Source organism: Lissotriton helveticus, chromosome 3_1, assembly GCF_964261635.1.
Source record: "Lissotriton helveticus chromosome 3_1, aLisHel1.1, whole genome shotgun sequence".
NCBI classification, from domain to species: Eukaryota; Metazoa; Chordata; class Amphibia; order Caudata; family Salamandridae; genus Lissotriton; species Lissotriton helveticus.
The window spans coordinates 1,366,561,382-1,366,584,534 of record NC_136061.1 but is presented as its reverse complement, the minus strand read 5'-3'; the positions used below and the strand labels follow the sequence as shown (position 1 = coordinate 1,366,584,534).

Sequence of the window (23,153 nt, the reverse complement as noted above, 5' to 3'; positions counted from 1 at the left end):
ACCCTAAGTAGGCCTAACCTTGGAGTTAGGAGAGATAGATCTCTTTCTAGGGACTCCAATAGATCTCTGCACTCTAATGCCTCTTCTCAGAGGAGAAGGAACTCTCCCCAGAGGAGATTGACTTCCCCTCAGAGACTGGAGCATGAAGCTAGGATGAGACAGGCTACTCTGAGGATTGAAAGGGAAGAACTTGCCCTGGCCAAAGAAAAGCTTGCCTTTGCTAGAGAGCAGCAGATGAGTGGGTTAGCTCCCACTGGTGGCAGCAATCTCCCAAGAGATAGAGAGAAGGGTTTAGATACTAAACACCTGACTAAGATAGTGCCCCCCTTTAAGCAAGGGGATGACATCCAGAAATGGATGGCTGCTTTGGAGAGGGCCTGCACTGTGCAGTGCATTCCCCGAAGTCAGTGGGCAGCTATACTGTGGCTCTCCTTTGATGGTAAAGGTAGAGATAAGCTCCTCACTACAAGAGTGGAGGATGCTAATGATTACCAGGTCCTGAAAAATGCACTGGTTGATGGGTTTGGTTTAACCACTGAGCAGTACAGGTTGCTGTTCAGAGACACCCAGAAAACTCAGTCTCAGGACTGGTCTGACTTTGTGGATTGTGCCACTAAGGCTTTGGAGGGCTGGTTGCTGGGTAGCAAGGTTACTGATTACACAGGATTGTACAATCTCATGATGAGAGAACAGATTTTAAATAATTGTCAGAACCAGTTGTTGCACCAGCACCTTGTTGATTCAGATCTGACCTCTCCCCAAGAATTGGGAAAGAAGGCAGACAAATGGGTCAGGACAAGGATCAAGCAGAACCAGAACCAGAACCAGGGTGGTCAGAAGAAAGCAGACCAGAAGGGTAATGTTAAGAGTGAACAAAATGACCAGAAGTCTTCACCAGGTCCCCAACAAACCAAAGAGGGTGGGGGTCGGGCTTCCCAGAAGAAGAAGACTCAAGAAGGCCAGTCAAAGAGGTGGTGCCAGTACTGTAAAAGTAAGTCTCACTGGTTTAGTGAGTGCACCAAAAGAGGAGGACAAACTCCTGTCACTACAGCCCCTAAGGCAACTGCACCCCCTAGTACAGTCAGTAGTGGTAGTGTACCTCCCAAGGCATTAGTTGGGTTAACCTTGGGAACTGAGGGGTCTGGCAACTTAGTTGGCACACTCACTCAGGCTGTCCTTGTCTGTACAGGGGATATGGATATGTCCCCTGATATAAGTCCCAATACTTTGGGCAAATACAGACAGACACCTTTGATTAATGGCAAGATGGCTCAGGCCTATAGGGACACTTGTGCCAGTGTCACCATGGTGACACCTAACTTTGTGGACCCTGGACAGATCATGCCAGGTACAGATTTCCTGGTGACCAATGCCAGCAACGTCACTACCAGTCATAGTATGGCGATTGTGGCTTTCTCCTGGGGTGGAGTGAAGGGTCAAAAGAAAGTTGTAGTCAGTTCAGACCTCCCAGTTGATTGTTTGTTGGGCAATGATTTGGAGTCATCACTATGGTCAGAAGTGGAGCAGAGGACTCACATGGAGATGTTAGGCTTGCCAGCACATGTGCTTGCTGTGACTAGGTCACAGGCCAGAAGATGCCCCACTGAACAGGTGCTGGATCCTGAAAGTATGGACCAGACACCTTCCAAGAAGAAGAGCAGTAGGGTTAAGGCTTTGCCTTCCCCCTTGCCCCAGGTTGAGGATCAAGTCTCTGAGGAGGCTGATCTGAGAGAACTGAGGGAAACTGAGCCTAAAGAGCTTGAACTTGATCAAGTTGAGTTTCTGGGCTCAGGGGGACCCTCCAGAGCAGACCTGGGGAAGGCACAGTTAGACTGCCCTTCTCTTGAACCCCTCAGACAGCAGGCTGCTGCTGAGGCTGCAGGGAATGCCACAGGTGCCCACAGGGTATACTGGGAAGATGGACTCCTGTACTCTGAGTCAAGAGACCCCAAGCCTGGTGCAACCAGGAGGCTGGTCATCCCCTTGTCTCTGAGAGGTTTCCTTCTCACCTTGGCCCATGAGATTCCCCTTGCAGGTCATTTAGGTCAGACAAAGACGTGGGACAGGCTTGTCTCACACTTTCACTGGCCCCACATGAATGAGAATACCAAGGAGTTTTGTCGCTCCTGTGTCACTTGCCAAGCCAGTGGTAAGTCAGGTGGCACAACAAAGGCCCCCCTCATACCACTACCTGTGGTGGGGGTCCCCTTTGAAAGGGTGGGGATTGACATTGTTGGTCCAATGGAACCCCAGACAGCATCAGGGCACAAGTTTATACTGGTGGTGGTGGATCATGCCACCAGGTATCCTGAAGCTATTCCACTTAGGACCACTACAGCACCTGTAGTGGCAAGGGCCCTAGTTGGAGTGTTCTCCAGAGTGGGCTTCCCTAAGGAGGTTGTTTCTGACAGAGGTACAAACTTCATGTCAGGATATCTGACTGCAATGTGGAAGGAGTGTGGTGTGAACTACAAGTTCACCACACCCTACCACCCACAATGCAATGGGCTTGTTGAGAGATTCAACAGGACCCTCAAAGGGATGATTCATGGGCTACCTGAACCTCTTAGGAGAAGATGGGATGTCCTGATCCCCTGCCTCGTTTGCTTACAGAGAGGTCCCACAGAAGGGGGTTGGCTACAGCCCCTTTGAGCTTCTGTATGGGCATCCTGTAAGAGGACCCCTGTGTTTGGTGAAGGAAGGATGGGAGAGACCTCTCAAAAAGCCTGCAACCAACATAGTGGACTATGTACTTGGTCTCCGCTCCAGGATGGCTGAGTATATGGAAAAGGCATCTAAAAACCTTGAGGCCAGCCAAGAACTCCAAAAAGCTTGGCATGACCAAAAGGCTGTTCTGACTGTGTACCAGCCAGGACAGAAGGTGTGGGTGCTGGAGCCAGTGGCCCCAGCAGCTCTGAAAGACAAATGGTCTGGGCCCCACACCATCATTGAGCAAAAGGGAGAGGTTACCTACTTGGTGGACCTTGGAACTCCCAGGAGCCCTCTCAGAGTGCTCCATGTAAACAGGCTCAAGGCATATGTTGACAGGAAGGACATGAGCTTGCTCATGGCCACAGATGAGGGACAGGAGGAAGAGAGTGACCCTCTCCCAGACCTGCTCACTCAGAATCCTGATGATGGGTCAGTAGATGGTGTTGTCTTTTGTGGCAGCCTCACTGAGCATCAGCAACAGGATTGCAGGCAAGTTCTGCAATCCTTCAGACATATGTTCTCTCTAACACCCAGCCAAACTGATTGGTGTACCCATGATGTCGACACTGGGGACAGTCTGCCTGTCAAGAGTAAAATCTACAGACAGCCTGATCATGTTAGAGACTGCATCAAAACAGAAGTGCAGAAAATGTTGGAGCTGGGAGTCATTGAGCCCTCAGATAGCCCTTGGGCTAGCCCAGTAGTTCTAGTGCCAAAGCCTCACACCCAGGGTGGTAAGAAAGAGATGAGGTTTTGCGTAGACTACAGAGGCCTCAATGCAGTCACTAAGACTGATGCCCACCCAATACCAAGAGCAGATGAACTTATAGATAAATTGGCTTCTGCCAAATTCTTAAGTACATTTGATTTGACAGCTGGGTATTGGCAAATCAGGTTAGCTGAGGAAGCCAAACCCAAGACAGCATTTTCTACCCCTGGTGGGCATTATCAATTTGTGGTAATGCCCTTTGGTTTGAAAAATGCACCTGCCACCTTCCAAAGGTTGGTGAATCAAGTCCTCACTGGGCTGGATGACTTCTGTGCAGCATATCTTGACGATATTGCTGTCTTTAGCTCCACCTGGGAGGATCACCTGGTCCACCTGAGGAAAGTGTTAGAGGCCCTGCAAAAGGCAGGCCTCACTATCAAGGCCACTAAGTGCCAGATAGGGCAGACACAGGTTGTATACCTGGGCCACCTTGTGGGTGGAGGCCAGGTTCAGCCATTGGAGAGTAAAATACAGGCCATCCAGGACTGGGCTCCTCCAATCACCCAGACTCAGGTTCGAGCTTTCTTGGGCCTGACTGGGTACTATAGGAAGTTTGTCAGAAATTATGGGTCCATAGTGACCCCTCTTAATGACCTGACAAGCAAAAAGATGCCAAAGAAAGTTCAGTGGACAGCAAGCTGTCAGAAAGCATTCAATGACCTAAAGCAGGCCATGTGCACAGCACCTATCCTAAAGAGTCCAGATTACTCCAAGCCATTCATTGTCCAAACAGATGGTTCTGAGTTGGGTGTGGGAGCTGTTCTGTCTCAGCTGAATTTTGATGGTAATGATCAGCCTATTGCTTTCATTAGTAGGAGGCTGACCCCCAGAGAGAAAAATTGGTCAGCTATTGAGAGGGAGGCCTTTGCTGTGGTTTGGGCCCTGAAGAAGCTGAGGGCCTACTTGTTTGGCACTCACTTCACCATTCAGACCGACCATAAGCCCCTCTTGTGGCTAAATCAGATGAAGGGTGAAAACCCCAAACTGCTTAGGTGGTCCATTTCCCTACAGGGGATGGATTTTACAGTGGAGCATAGACCTGGTACTGATCACAGCAATGCTGATGGGCTCTCCAGGTATTTCCACTTAGAGCAAGAAGACTCACCTGGTCAAGGTTAGTTTATTGTCCCAAAGTTTGGGGGGGGGGGTCATGTAGGAGAGTAGGGTCTGCAATCCTATGATCACCCAGATTTTTGCTTTTTGCTGCACTGGTTTACGACTTTCCCTGGCTGTGGGCCTGCTAATCAGACCCACAGCCTAGCTGTTCTCTCTATCCAAATTGTACTCAGGTACTGAATTGGCACTGGGCCCTCTCTAAGTCCCTGTACCCAGGGCTGAGGTGCACCCAGAAGTCTCCCAGGGGCTGAAGCATGTATTGTGCCACCCCTGGGCTGACTAACTAAACTGACACAACTGGCTGCACGACAGCTGGGGCAAGGTGGTGTAATCACCCTTTGCTTTAGATATAGTATACCTATATCTAACCCTAAAATGGACACACAGATCTCCTATCAGTCACTCCTATGGCAGGCCTTAACAATCCTGAAGGCAGAGTGCTTGGAATCGTGTGAGATGGTGCTCTGGCATGAGCTGAGCCTGTCTGCGGCTTTAGGGATCCATCCCTTAGCCGTTTCCATGATATCGCATACCATATACTCTTAAGTGCATTATAATCCTCGCGGTTATATGCCAACTCTGGTATCGCTTTATCAAAACATGTCGAGTAAGGTGTCATACGAATTGGAATACTAACCCCTCGCCAATTCTGGCGACGGGGTTAGCATTCCACCCTTCTAGAGGGACACGACATGTATGTAACCTGTAACCCCGGTTAAAGTCAGACAGAGCCTTAGCATCCACAAAATGGATGCTGCCACCGAGACACAAGTCTGCCCTCCTGCTGCTGGGAGTCCTCCCAGAGCAGGAGGCAAGGACAAAGGGTTTCCTGCCAGGGGCGGTGCCAGCACCGTCCCAGACAGGGTTTTGTGTATTCCAGGTAGGCAGGGCTACAGAGGAAGGTGACTGCAAGTAGCACCCCGGTGCTCACTGTGCATAGGCCGGCTGAAACCAGTTCCAGGGGCACTCCAGCCCCTGGCCTGGGGAAAGCCCGCCAAAGGAGAGGGGTGTAACCACCCCCCTCCTGGTCCCACCCATAGGGCAGGACTTAGTTGCGTGCCAGCCCCCTTTTCCCAGATAAAGGTAGGAACTGGCCCCCTTCCAAATTAGATCATCTTTGGAATCAAGACACGACTTTCTACGAAAGGACATCAAGATTTCTTCTTCAAGATTCTCCCTTGTGACTAAGGAGTAGTCACCCTGCATCCGCAGGCACCACCTTAAGAACACTGCGGTCTGCTGCAAGTCCTTCCTCCGGAATCCGACTGTCCAGCTCGACAAGACCCGGCTTCCCTGGCACCTCCGACCTCTACTCACCTCTACAGCCAAGCTGAGAACCGTGAGTGCGACGAGACCTCAAGGGACCGACTATTGCCAAGACTGCACGACTTCTTCACAGCAAGCCGCCGGGTAATCTACTGGCGAGTGCTTTGGGGTCCGAGAAGCCCCGACCCTGAGCAGCTCCAGCACCGAAGATCAGCCCCCCAGCATCTCCACGATCGGCGTGGGGCCCTTCTGCTTTTTGCTGCTCACCGCGTTGTTTGGCTACTAGCCGCTGGCTTGTGGCCTTCTGAACGACGCCCGACGACATCACTGCTGCTGGTCTGGTTGCTCCAGACTGGTTCTTGCTCCCTTCCAGAAGAGGAGCACCCCGGACCCTCCTGGTCCACTCAAGACGCCATTTTGAGTCCACCGCGTGGGCTTGAATTAGCCAAGGCTTTGTTGCCCAATCCTGGGTCCTTCGACGCCGACAGCTTCATCCATCGTGGGACAGCTCGCCCCTCCATCCTGGTCGCCGACAACGTCTCCTGGTCCGTGAGATCTGCAGAGCACAGCGTCGCCCACTCACCTAGTCGAGGTGACTACCCTCCGGTGCCCTCCTGGTGCCCCTGACTACTGGCTAGTAGTCACGAACTTGGTCCCCTCTGCTTTCAGGTGTCATCCATCTTCAAGATCCAGGCTTGGATCACTTCGAACTCTCTTCACTGGTCGCCTGCCAGCATCTTTCTTCCAGGCTCCTGGTTCGTCTACGAGGATTCCCGACGTCTTTTGAGACATATGCAGCTGCAGCCCCTGGGCTAGGTAACTTCGGCATTTCGGTGCCCCAGCATAGCCTCACTATCCAAGGGTCAGGATCCACTGTTGTTTTCTTCCTACCAGGTCGGGTTCGCCCGTGAACACTAACTTTACCTTTACTAGCTATCATAGACTTTGTCCCGCATCCCGCGTGAGAGTGCACACTCTGCACCCGAGTCCCCTGGGCCTCCTAGAAGTAATCTAACGATTCTATAGTCAAGTCCTAGCGATTCCAAAGCCTATTAGTACTGTACTTACCTGCTAGTAGTTTCGCATTCCACTTTTTGAGTATATGGTTTCCCGTGCCCCTCGGGCATTTGTATATACTGTGCTAACTTAAGTATTTTTATAAGAGTTTTGTATTGCGCTTAGCTCCCTGACTCATAAAGAGTTCAGGGTAGACTTGTTAGAAATAAATATACATTTATTTTCATAACAACTTGTGTGGTGTCCTTTCACTGGGTGTTCAAGGGGTAATGTGATGGTAAAACAGCTGGCTTAACACGCCCTCTAGAGTCTTAGCCTTAGACTGCTCGTATCCATGCTACTAGGATAGCTGGTCTATAAGGTTGACTTACAACCAATCATCAATAAGGGTTGTTTGGACTGATACAAAGTGCTCACTAGAATAGTGAACATTATATATCAGGCCAACTTCTCACAGCTAGACTACCCACTTTGGTTCTCCTTAGCCCCCAACTTAATGGTAGTATCCTAATCAATTAATCTCGCCATCCTGTTCAGCACTGATACATTATGTTTTTCACATTGGGTGTCCGTAATTCTGGCAATCTGATTGGACTATGGCAAAAATGTAGATTTTGATTTCCATGTGGTCTGTTGCTGAAGTGTGCCTTCTAATGAGGCTAGACGGATGAGAAAATGTATGTTTTACGGACTGCTTTCCAATGGCTTTAATAAGCTACCAATGGCAATTCAAAAACCTATACTTAAATCCTTAAGTTTAATAACTCTCCTGGGCTTCCAAATTCATTTGCTATGTTTCCAGTTGTACCAGGGGCATTATGATGGCAATCTCATAATTCAAAAATCAAGATTTGTACAGCCCAGTTAAGGAATACTGCCTGCCAATCTTCATCCAGACAAGGCAAAGTGAGGTTTTATAGACTGGTTATAATCGGCCTTTCTCTCGATTAGATAAAGAGGTGCATGGTGTCACGTGTGAGTCCCAGATGTATGGCGCCCCTGCAGCAGTTCAATGCAATCTGCTGTTCCTCAAAACAATAAATAAATTAAAATCTTTGTGAAGGCTACTGAAACAAAATTATGCTTGACCGAGTAAACAGAATAAGGCAAAAGGATGCTTTTTAAAAACTGGTTGAACAAAACTTACCCCGAAAAGCACTTCCATGTCTCCAAAACGGAATAAGGCAAACGTCAGAGAAACTGGAAACCAATATCTAATTACAAGATATAAATGGAGAAAAAACATCATATGAACTCTTCTCCAGTAATACTCAATCCTTGAATTTAAAAATCTTGTCTGCAGAACAACATTGTGCTAATATAGGGCACTAACCCATCCTTTGGGGCTTCTACTTTCAAAATGTAACAATCTGCTTCTAAGTCCACAGGAAGTAAGCCAAACCTTGGGGTAGTCAGTAGACTATGCATAGCCCCACAACTTTACCAAAAACAATGATGTCTTACTTTCCTTCATTAAGGTGTACATTAAAGCAACAACTTTTACCACATGAGAACTCTACAGTGCTGCATCCTGCACAATATGTATGCTTTTGCAACGCTAATGCCTCTGGGGGAAAACTGAGCCATTAAACATTCCTCTAGCGAATTACATCATTTAATGATATTTCCATTTGTACATGTTTCTCATACCGACACTGCATTCAAAAGTGTTCCCAAGGGGGGCGCTAGGGGGCGCATGGCAAGATGGCCGCACCCGTGTGAGGCTCTGCCCGGCTGAGCTCCAATCCTTCATTTATCCGCCACTGATCCTTGCCATCCGAAGCCCTAAGGGGATGTAACAAAAAGAGGAAAGCACCCCGATTTGACTGCTGGGCTTGTCGTGTCGCTACCTACTCGCGGAGGCAGAGGAACTGGTAGAAACGCTCCCAAGCGCGAAATGGCAGCGCCCGCGAGGCCGTGAAACTGGAGGCTTCCTGACCATGCACTGAGTCGGCGGCGCCACTATCGGTGCTAGCGACTTCATTGGTGCCTGGTCCTGGCCACGGTTGGCTGCTGCTCTAAGGGCGCTGTGGCGGACTGCGGTGACTGCGGGTGAGTGTATGAAAAGTTTCAGCTCTCCTTCCTTCTTCTCCTTGTGATTGAGCCTAGCTGTTTCCTAGCTGCTCAGCCAGAATGTGAGTTGGTATTAGAATGTTGGTGTGACTGTAATGTGTGTAATGCTTAAGTGCCTGTGTGGATGAGTGGTCACAGTTGGAGATGGGCTGAGCAGCAGACAGGCTGCTCTTGGTGGGGCATAATAGAGGTTCACTTGGCTTATAGACTGGTGTATATATTTACTTACCTGCAACTTGAAGTCAATAAAGAAATACTGAATAAACAAATCGGCTACGTCTGGTAAGGCACAACATATTTTGGAAATGACCTGGACCGATTTCAAGAACCTGTCCATGGATGAACATGATGTACCAGAGCCCAATAGTAACAAGAAGTAAAGCATTAAGTATGGAGCTCCAGGCAAGCCAGCCACACCAGTGTCCTTGGCAACCGACAGCCCCAGCCTGGACATGCTTCAGTGGACTTCTAAAATTGTCATTTATACAAGTAGATAACTGGTGTGAGCCAGAGTTCTTCCACAAGTTATCTCTGGTACTTTCTAGATCAATACGGACACTGCGCTCATTGAGATTTTCATGGACATTTGATCTGAGTGCTATGCTGCACCAATCTGTAACATACTCACAAGAACATGTTGGTGGCTTTTTGGGTCAGCAAGCCTGTCAACCTGCATTGTCATCCGGATGTGTGCGCTAGAAGGTAGATTCCTGCACAATGCGTTTTCATGCTCCTGGCAACCTGGAGAGGTTTACAGAGGAAGTTTTGTTTGCTGCGTGTTGGAGCAAAAGTTTACATGTGTACTCAGTAATGAGAAGGCTTAAACGCCTGGCATTATTATCATTCATCGAGGTATATGGATTTCAACACCAGCTTCTATCAGATGACGCATGTTCCTTTAAGGCTGGTGTGTGGTTTCTGAGTGGTCTAACAGGATCAACTCGCCTAGAAGGCTTTATCGGTATGTACTTTATTTTTATTTTTTAAACGTATGAACAACACAATCCTAAACTTGAGCAGTTACAGTTATGTTATCGCTGCATTCAAAAGGGTCGCAAGACATTTTTTTTTTAAAATGTTTGCGCGCCTCTTACTGTTTCTTAGTGGTAGCGTGATGTGCCAGCGAGGAGAGCTTCTGTCTCGTCATCCGCGAACCAACGCTTCCCAATTACGTTTTGGGAGCACATACACACCTTGAGTGTATGCGTGCCGCCATCTTTGTTATGTGGCTGCACGAAATTCATGAGGCTGATTTATTTTTCAATTCTGTGTCATTCAACGATAGCCAACGTCTAACTCGTCTGGCCGGACAGCGAACTATTTGGGCACTATGATCCAGTGTCTCCAGCGTCTTTGGTTTTGGTGAGTTTTGTAATGTTGGGTTTCTTTAACATGCACCTTTTCCTTTAAGGTTCTGGCTTCCCTGCTCGGGACGCTTCTTGAATAAGAATGTTGTATAGTTCTTAGAATGAGAATGTGATTAGATTCTAGGTCAGTTACGACCTGAGGCTGTTGCTGGATGAGGCGATTAAACTATACTGGAGAACTACTCTTCGTTTTATATTTATTTTATATTTGAAAACACCACATTAATATTGGCGACGATCCTACCTCTATGCCACAACAAGCAGCCTTCCCCGAATCGACCTTCCTCCCCAGCGGCTGTATTACTTGAAAAGGAAGCGGTGTCTTCCCAGCGGCTGATTGAATGAGCCAAAAAGACGTGTCTCGACTGGATGGTGCGGTGAGGAGTACAGCGGGAGGATATTTAAGTTAAAAAGGGGACTTTAGGAAAAGAAAAGGAAAATAACGCGCTCCGCATTAACGCTACAGTTTGGACTTGCTCGCGCTGCAGTTTAGAGTTGCTCGCGTGAAGGAGCGCGATCAGAATTATAAAACGCAGCGCGTTTCAAAAGAAACCTCCCTGCGGGTCAGTGACGCACTGCGCACACGTGCGTTTCTGTGACGTAGGACGCTGTGAACTAACCAAGTCCTTTGCGTTTCACTAACAAGCATTAGTGGGAAAAGAACGAGTATTGTTTAAACCTTCCCTTCGACAATTCCAAGAAAGGAACAAAGCTTTGTTTAAGGAAACAGAGGAAAGGATTATCTAAACGTTCTTTTCTACAATTCTAAGAAAAGTGCATTGGTCTTTATTTCTATTATTACATAATAAGCATAAGCAGAGTTGAGGCAAAGAAGTCATTGTTACATAACAATACCTATTAAAAGGACAAGTTTAATTTTATTTCAAATAAAATCACATATTATAGGTGAACCTCTGAAGGAAAACAAAAATAAATACTTACAAAGAGGAACACAGTCTGCATGACAATTCAAAAGTATTAGTTAAAAAAAAATGCAAAAAAAAAAAAATGCAAAATGTAACTCAACCTGCATTTTTTTTTGATAAGTCCTGGTGAACCAAACGTGAAATGGCAGAAATGGAAGAAAATATTTGCGAATTACGCAAGAGTATGTGGCACAAACTTAAGTGCAGAAAGAAAACACTCATTATTATTGCACTGCTTAGGAGGAGAGGGTCAGGATGTACTAGAACATTTACCAGAACTCACAGCATCGGAACAGAGGAACTTAAATGAGTACGAAATAGCCATAGAACAGTTAGATCGTCATTACCTTCCAAGGTTGAGCACAATAATGGAAAGATACCATTTTGGTCTAAGAGGTCAAAAAAAGAGATGAGTCAGTTGAAGACTATGTATCTGCACTAAGAAAATTAGCCTCTTCATGTAAATTTGGTCAAACTTTGGAGGAAAGAATAAGAGATCAGTTCGTATTGAAATGTGCTCATGACAGTATTCGGAAGGAACTATGGCTGAAAGATGAACCACCTTTAGAAGAAGTACTAGTAATAGCAAAGCAAGTAGAGCACATGACGAAATGTGTGGATGAACTAAAAGGAGAAAAAGAGAAGTTGGTTGAACCAGAGAAGAAAACTGAATCAAAGGTTGAGGAAGTTGTTTGCCAGTTCAAAAAAGAAGATAAGGTGGACACTGAAAAAAATGACAATGGAATGAGTAGATTTAATTCGAATTTTAATATGTCTAACAAATTTTCTTGTTTCAGATGTGGCAACAATGGTCATTTAGCTAATTCTCCAAATTGTCCTGCTTTGAAATCTATTTGTAATGACTGTGGGAGAAGGGGTCATTTTTCAAAATGTTGTAGAACAAAGGGAAGCAAAAGAGATAATACTAGTAAGATGAGATGGTCTCAACCACAAGTGAAAACTGTGACTTTTCAGATTAGTAGTGGTCCATTAGAACATCCCACACATTTAGTTAAAGTGGATGATGCCATGATTGAGTTCAAATTTGATTCATGTTCTCAAATCACTATGATTGATGAAAATTTGATGCATAAAACTTTTGGAAAAGATGTAAAGTTATTCAAAAGTGATATTTTGCCTTTAGGTTATGGCAGCAAACCGATTAAGATATTGGGATATTTCATGGCCACTATGGAATTGGGATGCAGAATTATTCCAGGGAAGATTTATGTTACCAATTTTGGGGATGCATTAATTAGCTGGAGAGACCAACGTGATCTAGGTGTTACACTTAATCCGAATGCCTCGCCTCAGGTACAAATACTAGAGGTAGAAAATCTGTCTGATATGTTTGCAGAAAAATATCCATCTGTATTTAAAGAGGAGTTAGGATGTCTAAAAAACTACAGGCATTGTATAAAGCTTAAAAAGATGCGATTCCAATAGTTGCAAAGGTAAGAAGGATTCCACTTGCTGAACAGCTAAAAGTTCAAAAGGAAATTGAAAAGTTAATTGCAAACAATATAATTGAACCAGTAGAAGCGACAGAATGGTTGGCGCCGATTGTAATAGCAAAGAAGCCAACTGGAGAAATTCGTTTATGTATTGACTTAAGAGCTTTGAATAAGGAGGTAGTAGTAGACAGATTTCCGCTACCTAATATAGATGAGATTGTAGGTACGTTAGAGGGTGCAAGGTACTTTACCACCCTAGATCTGGCATCTGCCTACCACCAGGTAGAATTAGATACCTCTTGTCAAGATTTAACCGCATTTATAACACCCATGGGTACTTTTAAATTTAAAAGAATGCCTTTTGGATTAATATCAGCGGCCTCTGTATTTCAGAGAATCATGACACATATACTTAAAGGACTTCAAGGGGTGAAATGTTATCAAGATGATCTCTTAATATTTGGGTCAAACATGAAAGAACACAATGAGCGTGTGTGTGATGTGTTAAAAAGGTTGTCTGACTCTGGTTTGTCACTCAAAAAGGAGAAATGTAAATTTGGTTTGGAGGAGGTGAATTATCTTGGTCACTACATCAAGAGTGAAGGAGTTTTTCCAAAATCAGACTTAGTTACTTCTATCGATAACATGGCTGAACCTGTTAGTAGGGATGAATTATTATCGTTTCTCGGTATGGTAGAATTTTATGGAAAATTCATTGTACATTTTGCAGATAAGACAAAGAATATGAGGAGACTCACTGCTAAAAGTGTTACGTTTGACTGGTCAGATGAGTGTAAAAAAGAATTTGAGGGGATAAAAGAAGAATTAAAGAAGGCTCCATGTTTGCAAGCATTTGTCCCTGGCTTACCTACATACGTATTCACTGATGCAAGTGATAAAGGATTAGGAGCAGTTTTGGTTCAAAGCAAACATGGTCATGATTCTCTAATTGCCTGTGCATCCAGATGTCTTCGTGGTCCAGAACTAAACTATTCCGTTATTGAAAAGGAATCTTTGGCAATATTTTGGGCACTTAAGAAATTCAAGAATTTGATTTGGGGAACTAAATTTATTGTCAAATCTGATTACAAACCTTTAAAAGAAGTTTTTTGTAAGAAGGGTTTAGATTCTATCTCTTCAAGGATTAGAAGGTGGATGATATCTTTACAGGAGTTTGATTTTGAAGTACAATACTTACCTGGTGTGTCAAACAAGGCTGCGGATTGTTTTTCAAGGTTGGTGAAAGGTGATAATATATGTTGTGATGAGGAGTACATAGATGAAGATGACTATCTCAATGTTTGTGAGGTTACGGAGGGAGTAATAGGAAAAGATGAGTGGAAAGAAGAATTGTTAAAAGATGAAGAGTTGAGTAGAGTATTAGCCTTATTAAAGGATAATAAACGTCTAGACAAACCATGGTCTCTGGTCTCCCAGGAGTTATCCATTTCTGATGGCATGTTAACTCGTGGTTTAAGGCTTGTGCCTCCTTCTTCTTTGAGGAAAAGGTTATTATTACATGCTCACTCTGGTCATTTGGGCATAGTAAAAACCAAGGAGATGATACGTACCCAATTTTGGTGGCCTGGTATGGATTTAGAAATAGAACGTATGGTCAGAGATTGCGTTGAGTGTTGTGCAAGTGACAAAATTCTAAAAGTCAGACAAATGCCAATGGTTTGTAGAGATTTACCCAATCATCCCTGGGATGAATTAGCTATTGACATTTTGGGTCCCCTCACAGGAGTATCTGATACACCTTATCTTATTGTTTTAATTGATTTATATTCACGTTGGATAGAGGTATGTGCTGTTAATGACATAACCTCAAGTTCTATTATAAAATTTTTATCTGATATATTTATGAGGGAGAGCTTTCCTAATAGCATTTTATCGGATAATGGTCCGCAATTTTGTTCTACCACGTTTGATGCTTACCTTAGCAAATGTGGTATAGTACATAAACGTTCATCGTTATACCATCCTGAAACAAATGGTGCTGTTGAGAGGGTCAACCGTACATTAAAGGAATGTATTCAGTTAGCTAGAGCTAGTGGTTTGAATTGGAAAGAAGCACTAAAGGAAAGAATTGATGCATACCGTTGCTCTCCTCACTTGACCACTGGAAAATCCCCTTTTGAACTATTCAAGGGAAGAGTTCCAAACACAATGTGGTGTCCAGGATGGATGAATCTGAAAAAGGGGTTTGTGGATAATCGTGTTGGTACTTGGAGAGAGCGAGAAATAGAAAAGCAAACTTGTAGGAAAACATACTTTGACAAAGTTAAATGTGTTAAGTTTCATGAAGTAAAGGTAGGTGACCTTGTAAAAATAAAGGCACCTGTTGGGAGAAGGTCTTGGTCAAAATACACTAATGTCAGACCTGTCATTAAAGTTTTTGGTAATGCAATCAAAACACAGGATGGTAGGATTTGGAACAAAAGTCGAGTTGTAGTTGTTAAGTCAAAAAACATTGCTCATACTGACTGTGATTCTGATTCTAATCTTCTTGGTACTATTAACCCTTCTCCGTCCTGTTCTAACTTTTCATCCAATAATCGTGGGAGAAGTCAGAGATTACGTAGTGCTCCAATGTATATGAAAGATTACGTGTAAGCAATGTTCATTTTTCCTCCATTTGTTAAGTTTTTGTATCTTCTTTTAACTTAGATTTTTTTAGTCTTAAGTTGTTGTAAAGAAGGGAGATGTGTAATGTTGGGTTTCTTTAACATGCACCTTTTCCTTTAAGGTTCTGGCTTCCCTGCTCGGGACGCTTCTTGAATAAGAATGTTGTATAGTTCTTAGAATGAGAATGTGATTAGATTCTAGGTCAGTTACGACCTGAGGCTGTTGCTGGATGAGGCGATTAAACTATACTGGAGAACTACTCTTCGTTTTATATTTATTTTATATTTGAAAACACCACAAGTTTGTTTATTTTGAGATTTGAGATGGGACTGAATGCTGTATATTTCAAGAGGCGCGGCGGCTGAATCCCACAAGGGGTACACAGTTTCAAGTTTTTTGTTTCTACGAGGAGTGACGTGTAGGTCCAAAAATAGTCTCAGAACTACATCGAACTTGTCGTGGGCATATTGCAGCAACTCATCTTTAGCTGTGGATTCTTCATTTGTGGTTTTAACATTTTGCCTATGGTTTCTGGTAAGACTGTTTCTGTGCTGCCAATGTGAGCTTCTTGTTACAAGAGATGCTGTAGTTTGTGAATTGTATTTGACTGGACATCCTCTTACATTTCCACAAAAAAAATATTCTTGGCATACAAGAAAATGCTTTGGTTACGGTTATTGGCACACAGTCATTCTCTTAAGTGGGTCACATGTTTAGGTCAAACATGTTATTTGGATTTATTCTCCATTTTAGCTCTCTCAGTCTGATCAGCTGAAAATGTGCCATATTCAGCGTGCCCTGTCTCTTTCCTCTGGCTTGACCGGGCTGCTATTTTTGCCTTAACCATTTGGAAGATGTCTGTAATGCTACATTAAGAACTTTAAATCAAAGCCTTTGGAAAATATCCACTTTGTATTTCGTGTGGGCTTGTAATGGACTAACGTCTGCTAACAACTGTGCGCAGCAGTAGCTTTACCAGCTAATTGCTGCATACAGGGCCGGCTTGAGGGTGGTGCGACTGGCCAAGCCAAACTGGTCGCTGACTTGGACCTGGGTAATGCATGCTGCAAAGGACATATCTGTATTTTATGTGGGTAGCTGAGTAGATTAGTAAAGACAGTCTTTACCAGCACTTCAAAACAAATGAAATGTATCTGAGAGAGGGGCTATGGAGAGATGGGCACTTTTGCTGGGTAGTGCTGAGGGAATCCGAAGAGTTTGGGGCCGACAAAAACGATTGTCACACCAGGCGCCACCAGTACTAAAGCAGGCCTTGGCTGCATACGTGTTGCTATAAAGACTGATCTTTGCCTCCTTCTTGCACCCTGCAGATTCCGTGATTTCATATCACTATCGGAGATTAAAGCTCCTGATCATGGCTGCATACCTTACAAAGCAGATTCCTCCATGTTTCATCAAAGGCCAGGAAAGGTTGGTGGGTTGCTGAGTTCATACATTTTTTCATCAGTGCTGGATTAAACCCTGTGGAGGTCCTTAGGTAGTCGAAATTTTCGAGGGGGCATCTGAAATTATTTCCCAATACCCAATTTACCGGATTTGTTTTACAAACTGACCAACTAAAAGCCCTACTGTCAGTTCAACAAATGTACATTAAATTCTTATTCTAATGATTGGAATTAAAACACAAGAGTTACACTTTCCCATTCACAAAAGCTTGCCAATATTAAGCTGGGAGACAGCACTTACTCAGAGAGGCTCATGCGAGAGGAACTTAGAGCTGCAATTTCTCAACCACGGCCTCGGAACCACCCCAGAAAATCCGGTCGGGTTACTCAGACAGGAGGGACCTTGGCCAGACAAAGGGCGGTAGTTCATGGGATTTTGGAGTGCAGGCAAGACACGCCTTGAGTCTTGTTGAGGAAAAGCACACGGGAACAGCCTGCGCATTGGGGGAGGGGGGTTAAAGAGTGGGTTCTCATGAGAGGGAGGAGTGCTGAGATTCTCTCATTTCCATTGTGTGTTAAAAGGACATGGTCTCTCAAGAGCACAAGGAGTGCTAAAGTCGGCAAGTTGTCGCCATAATAATGAGTTGTGGAAGTACTGGAACGAGGGCACGTCATTAGTTGAACCCAGTGCTTGAAATGGAAAAAAAATATAGGTACCCTGGCCTAGAATACCCAATTGATTCTGAAAAGTGGCGGCACTCTTCAATTAAAACTATTGCACCTGTCGAGAAGTGCTGGTACTCGGGTTCTGAAAATAAAGAAGAGCAGGTTCTCAGTACCCGACAGTACTTTCACATTTAAATCACTGGATGAACCCAATGACGCTGGCAACCGGCTTTTAAGAATAGGAAAAGGTATGCGAAGTACTAAGCAAGTGAAGAATAGAAAACATGACAAAAAAGTCTGGGGGAACAGAGAAGTATAGAATAGAATGACAAATGCACAGGAGCCAAGCCCAAGGAAGTGAATTTATGAGTAAGATTAGCTTTAAAGAACGACAAGAGATGAAAGAAATCGCAGCATGCAATGTCATTGGCCAATGGCTAGTGCGTTGACAGTGGCATGGGGGCGGGAGGGGGTGCACTAATGTAAACAACGCCAGACTTGCAGAAGAAGCAGCATATTATTAAGGCACAATAGAATGGAGGAGGGATAAAAGAAGCACAAATTAAGGATTAGCTGCGAAGTATCATTAAAAAAAAACAACAGAGAACTAATGGCGAAAAATCACACGGAAAACGATCACCCTAGAGAGAAATGTTACTTAGTACTCAAGACTACACTATATGTCGGAAACCACATTTTGCGTGTCACGGCCATATTTTCACATATTGTTTCCAGCTACAAATATCAACAACCACACTGGAATGTAAACAAGGTTCCCGAATTGCAAACTTACCTATGCAGCCTCGGCCGCTGATCTTAAATATCTAATTCCTTCTGTTTTGCTTACGAGTCTTAAAAAGTACTTCAAAAACTGAAGGCAAGGGGAGCCAATCGAAAACATAGTTTATGCTGACTGACAAGCTAAAGGTTGCAATAGCAGGGATAAGGTTGGCTTTACCACCTGGTAACGCCTCCTATTGGCTAGAAAGTGAAATCCCGTCCCGGAAAATATTAAGCCAGCCGCCCCGGAAGAAACAACAATATCTCTTCCGGAAGTCGCCGCCCCAGCCACTTGAGCGTTCTTGTCCCAAGATGTACACACTGCGAGGCATTACTCCACGCTTCTGTTCAAGAATCGAGTTTGTTACTGTGGAATCGGAAAGGTTTTTTTTAACCGAGAGCCGTTCTACTGGCTAAACCGGCATACACATTCCTGTGCTTTGTGAACAGGTTAATTAATAACGACTTCGGTATTTATCTTGGCTGTTTCATGGTGTAGTGGCAGGGAATGCACGAAAGCAGTCGGAATCGAGAAGGTTAGTCATAAATACGAGTGTTTTTCAGTCCCCATCTCATGCAAAAAATAAACCAGGCAGTGTGTCAGTTCAAGACTTATGTTTTTTAACGTAGCTACCTCATTACTCTTGGCATTCACCCTTCTTTCAAGAGACATCTATCGGAGAAGGTTGCGTGTTTAAGATTCACCCAGCAGGCTGCGTACATAAGAATCATAACAGTTTGTTTTATTAAACATAATTTTTCATCTGCAGTTGTGTTGTACACCTGTGAAGAGTTCATTATTTGAACTCGAGACTGCAGTGTGACAGGTGTTACCAAACCAGAAACGACCTTTGTCCGTAATTGTTGAGCAGTTCTTAGATTATTAATTATTAACTTCTTTCGGGTTGTAGATGTATTCAACTTTGGTATGTGAAATATAACACGTGTCATTGTAACTGCCCCCAATGACGTCGGGGATGACACCAATTTATCAGGAAAACTTTTCATTCATTGGCTTGTGTTACAAACCAGGATGAATACTTGTAGGTTATAAAATAATTATGTTCGTTAGGTTTAGTTCAGGTCACAGGTAGGACCGGCATGAACAGCATCCTTGCTGCTCAGCCCATTCCTTTTTTTGTAGCATCACTGGGCCCTTTTTGGTCACTAACCTTTTTATCTTATAATTTGCATTTGTTCTCATTCACTTGGTCCTCCAGTGGATCTTGCTTCGTGCCAAGAGGGGTCGAACATAAAGGATCCTACTCCAGTCATCCAAGGAGGACCAGGAATTGGTAACTGACCTACATACTCCTAATTAGATTCATGCATATAACTCTCAGAACTAAGCTATACAAGTAAAGTATTATCACTGTTAGACCAAATCTGAAGAAATTCAGTTGAACTAAGATCATACAAACCAATAATTCAGTCGGAGCTATGCAGAATAATAAAATTAGAATCTGCTGTTCAGAGACCTCGCTATTAGAAATCCCTCCAACCATTAATAACCCAATTGGAATGCACAATCAGTTATTGGAGACAAATCAAGGAGAGACAGGAACAGGATTTAGTTAAAATTAGATTTTTATCATAATTTTAAAAGGAGTAACTACATCAAAATAAAGTATTAAGGACTTAAAAGTACAAGATAATCAAATCAAAATTTGAGTTTGACATTAAACCTTTTGCTGCACCTGTCGGCCAACGGCCGTCGCGAGCACTACCTCCGTAGTGCTGCGCACATCCGTTGGCCAACGTGGCCCCGCCCGCTCAAGAAATCACCCGCACGGTTAACGGGTTAATTACCAAAGCTCTGGAATAGTTCAGAAAGGGACATGAACCATGGCAACTGAAAGGTACTCTCCTATAACGGAGAAAAAGTCCAAGAATAGCGCACACCACACCACGTATGCGTCAGTCGAAAGGAAAATCAATCTAGTCCGCAAGGTAGTTCTAAAAAAAGGAAGAAGCGATGTGGAAGAGTGTCTCTCCAAGAGTGCGTGCATCTTTCCGTCACATCAGTGTATCTGGGGTGAAAGACACCTAGGTCACCTCATCTGGTCTGACCACTCAGTCCATTGGTTAGTTCGTATAGGGGGATTGCCTTGTAGCATAAAGAAAACGCATTATCGCAAAAAGGCGGTTATCATCACGTAAGCTATCAAACCATCTACTGTGTATTATTTTCAAACAATAGTCCTTTTGCAAAAGCAGATGAGTGAGTTCAAGAGGACAGTTTTTCAGGGCAGATGTTCCCAAAGTAGCGAAATTATAACAACCAGTCCTCATATGCATGCGCATGGGAACTCTCTCCCAGTGAGACATAGTTTCCTTTCACATTCAAAGTTTACGAAGCCTTTCCATGAGAACAGAATCAAGCAAAATAAGGAAAATGCAGGCCTAAATTGAATTTGGCTCGTAAAATACAGAATACAAAATATACATTTCATTTATAACTTTTGAGACCTTATATATTTCTTTAAACTTATTTGCATTTTAGTTTAGTTGTAAATTAGCACGTATAGCTATGACATATAACTGCATTTTCAAAGTACCAACATGTAAAAATGTTTCTAAACATAAATTAGTAATATAGTTTCTGGTTATTCAAATTAGTACATATATGAAGATGTTTCCCTAAAAGTTTCAGAGCATTTGGTTTTAGTATAAACATGCAGCACCCTTTTCTTTTTTTTCACTAGGTGCACAATTTCACATGTGCAAAACATGGAGTTTAGAATAAGACTCCTAAATAACATACATAATGTCATCTAAAATACATTAGTTTTCATGAATTCTTGACACTCATTATTATATAACTGTAATTAGGAAATGTTTCTAACCATGTGAATTTATCACTTAACATCTTCTATTACACTTTGAAAAGCTACATCAATACTAATAAATAGAGTGGGAAACAGCATTTACATCACATGTTTTACATCGCATGCCATTACAACGCGGTCGTTAGAACGCAAACCATTACATCGCAAGTTGTTACAACGACTTGCTGTAGGGAGCAGAAGGTGCTGGATTTACAATCCAACACCTTCCCTGCTGTTGCACAAACTGGAGTAGGAATAGTTAATTATACTATTCGTAAGTCCAGCGTGCCCCCTACAGCAAGTCGTAACAACTTGCGATGTAATGGTTCGCGATGTAACAATGCGGTCGTTGTAACAACTGCGTTGTAATGGCATGCGATGTAAAGCATGTGTAGTAATGACATATACTCAAATAGAGTAGAACCTATGCTATTCAGATGACTAATTTTCATCTAATTTACTCTCATCTGCATGCTTGTAGGACGCAGTAACTAATTCTCAAGAATTTTCTCATGTTTCGTTAATGTATAGCTAGCACTGTTGGTGCACGTTTGTCTTTTTTTCCCAAATGTGTTATAATCGGATTTATATGTCAGTTAAAGGGTTCAGCAGTTTATCTGCTTTATCAATCCCTCATTTGATGGGGAATTGAGCATCACAACCTGACATTATCTGATGTCACACATTACATCTCTGTAGTCTTCATTAATTTTAATTTAGATGTTTGTAAAGCCTTCATTTCCTCATAGTATCGACTTTGTCTGTCTTCCAATTCTATTTCAGCACTTTTCCCTTTTACTCTAGTTTCTTTCTTAGTTTTCAAACGTCTATAAGCCTGGAAGATGATAATCATGGTCGATATACAAATAGCAATTATCAAGTTGGGCTTCAAGATTTTTCCCAACAATCCACTTCTTAAGGTTGCAAACCATTTACCTATTGAAGAAAATCCTTTCCAGATTGATTCCCAAGCACCATCAGCTTTTCAATCATTCAAGTCTCTTCTAAGATGTGTAATGTTCTTAATGTATAATTTCAAGGCTTTGCTTTTATCTAGAATGTAAGTGCAACAATGTTGCACTTTAACATTCGGCAGTCTCTGCCTTCTTTTGCGAGAAGGACGTCTAAAGCAAGACAGTTTTGAAGAACCATAGATCTCATGGCAATATTTTCAGTATCTATTGCTAAGAATCCCCCAGCAGTGTCAGCACACAGCTTATCAACCACAGTAGAAAGTTTTTGTGTTTTGTGAGAGTTTAGTATCACCCCAACATATGCTATTATGGCTCTAAAAATGTCTCCCACTGTCTCTGCAATACTTTAACCTCTCGCAAGCCTTCGGTGTGTCAATTCGATGCTGACCCACCTGATACATTTTCCGAATGACTGTTCCTATTTAATAAGATCCACACCATTTTTTAGGCCGTCTATAATAGGCATTTTTTCACACAGATGTAGTAAATTCCAGTGACTACAGAATCAAGACCTCCCAGAAATAAACCCAAATTTCCCACAACTTGGAATGTATGGTCACATTTGCTGGAACCAACAGTTTGTATCAGTTTCAGTTCTATGCCTCAATATACATAGCTTTCCTCTATGCTGCCAATCTAAAGCAATAGCAGCTCAGTTTCTCATTGTTTTGAGATCTGGTTTCTTAAGTGCCCAAGATGGTATCTTTTAATGATTTGCAGCTTTAACCATGATCTCTCTTCGTCTCCCCTCTATCGATCCTACAAATTCCTTTTCTACATTATGTAAGAGGCTGGTTAGGTTGTTTTGGTGTGTATAAGTAGAGTCCAGACTTTCAGTAGGCTTAAAGAATTCTCCCATCATTTCAGCTGTTTTAGTTTCAGGCACACCCACTTCGGAAAATATTAAATCATAGTTAGAATAGCACTGTTGAAACTGTCCTTTTGCCATAAAATAAGCTCGTTAATACACTACAAGAAATTCCATATGTTACAGGCAAATGGTAAAAGGTCATTCCCGGCAGAAACTGACATAGGCAATTGCAAGCACAAATAACAATCTCTAGCATCTGTGGTTTCAACGTACTCATACAATACTTTATAAATACATTAATTGAAAAATCACCATTAGATTGATCTCCATGCAATATCTTATCATCTGAAATGCTTAGTC

The 23,153-nt window shown here is 43.3% G+C and overlaps 1 protein-coding gene and 1 long non-coding RNA gene across 3 annotated transcripts in view; one reads left to right on the top strand and one right to left on the bottom strand.

Annotated features, from left to right (window-relative positions):
- Positions 1-18,329, bottom strand: part of SLC35F5 (solute carrier family 35 member F5) — a 786,684-nt gene extending 768,355 nt beyond the window's left edge. The window contains exons 1-2 of one of the 2 annotated variants that reach the window (XM_078682012.1): positions 18,194-18,329; positions 8,028-8,094 (exon numbers count right to left, since the gene is read on the bottom strand). The gene's annotated coding sequence lies outside the window, so the exon portion shown is untranslated. The remainder of the gene's footprint in view (positions 1-8,027; positions 8,095-18,193) is intronic. The other variant, XM_078682011.1, reaches the window with a different exon arrangement.
- A 163-nt stretch (positions 18,330-18,492) lies between these two features.
- LOC144824978 (uncharacterized) overlaps positions 18,493-23,153 on the top strand; it is a 225,015-nt gene continuing 220,354 nt past the window's right edge. Inside the window, exon 1 of the long non-coding RNA XR_013609219.1 lies at positions 18,493-18,716. This is a non-coding gene — a long non-coding RNA (uncharacterized LOC144824978). The remainder of the gene's footprint in view (positions 18,717-23,153) is intronic.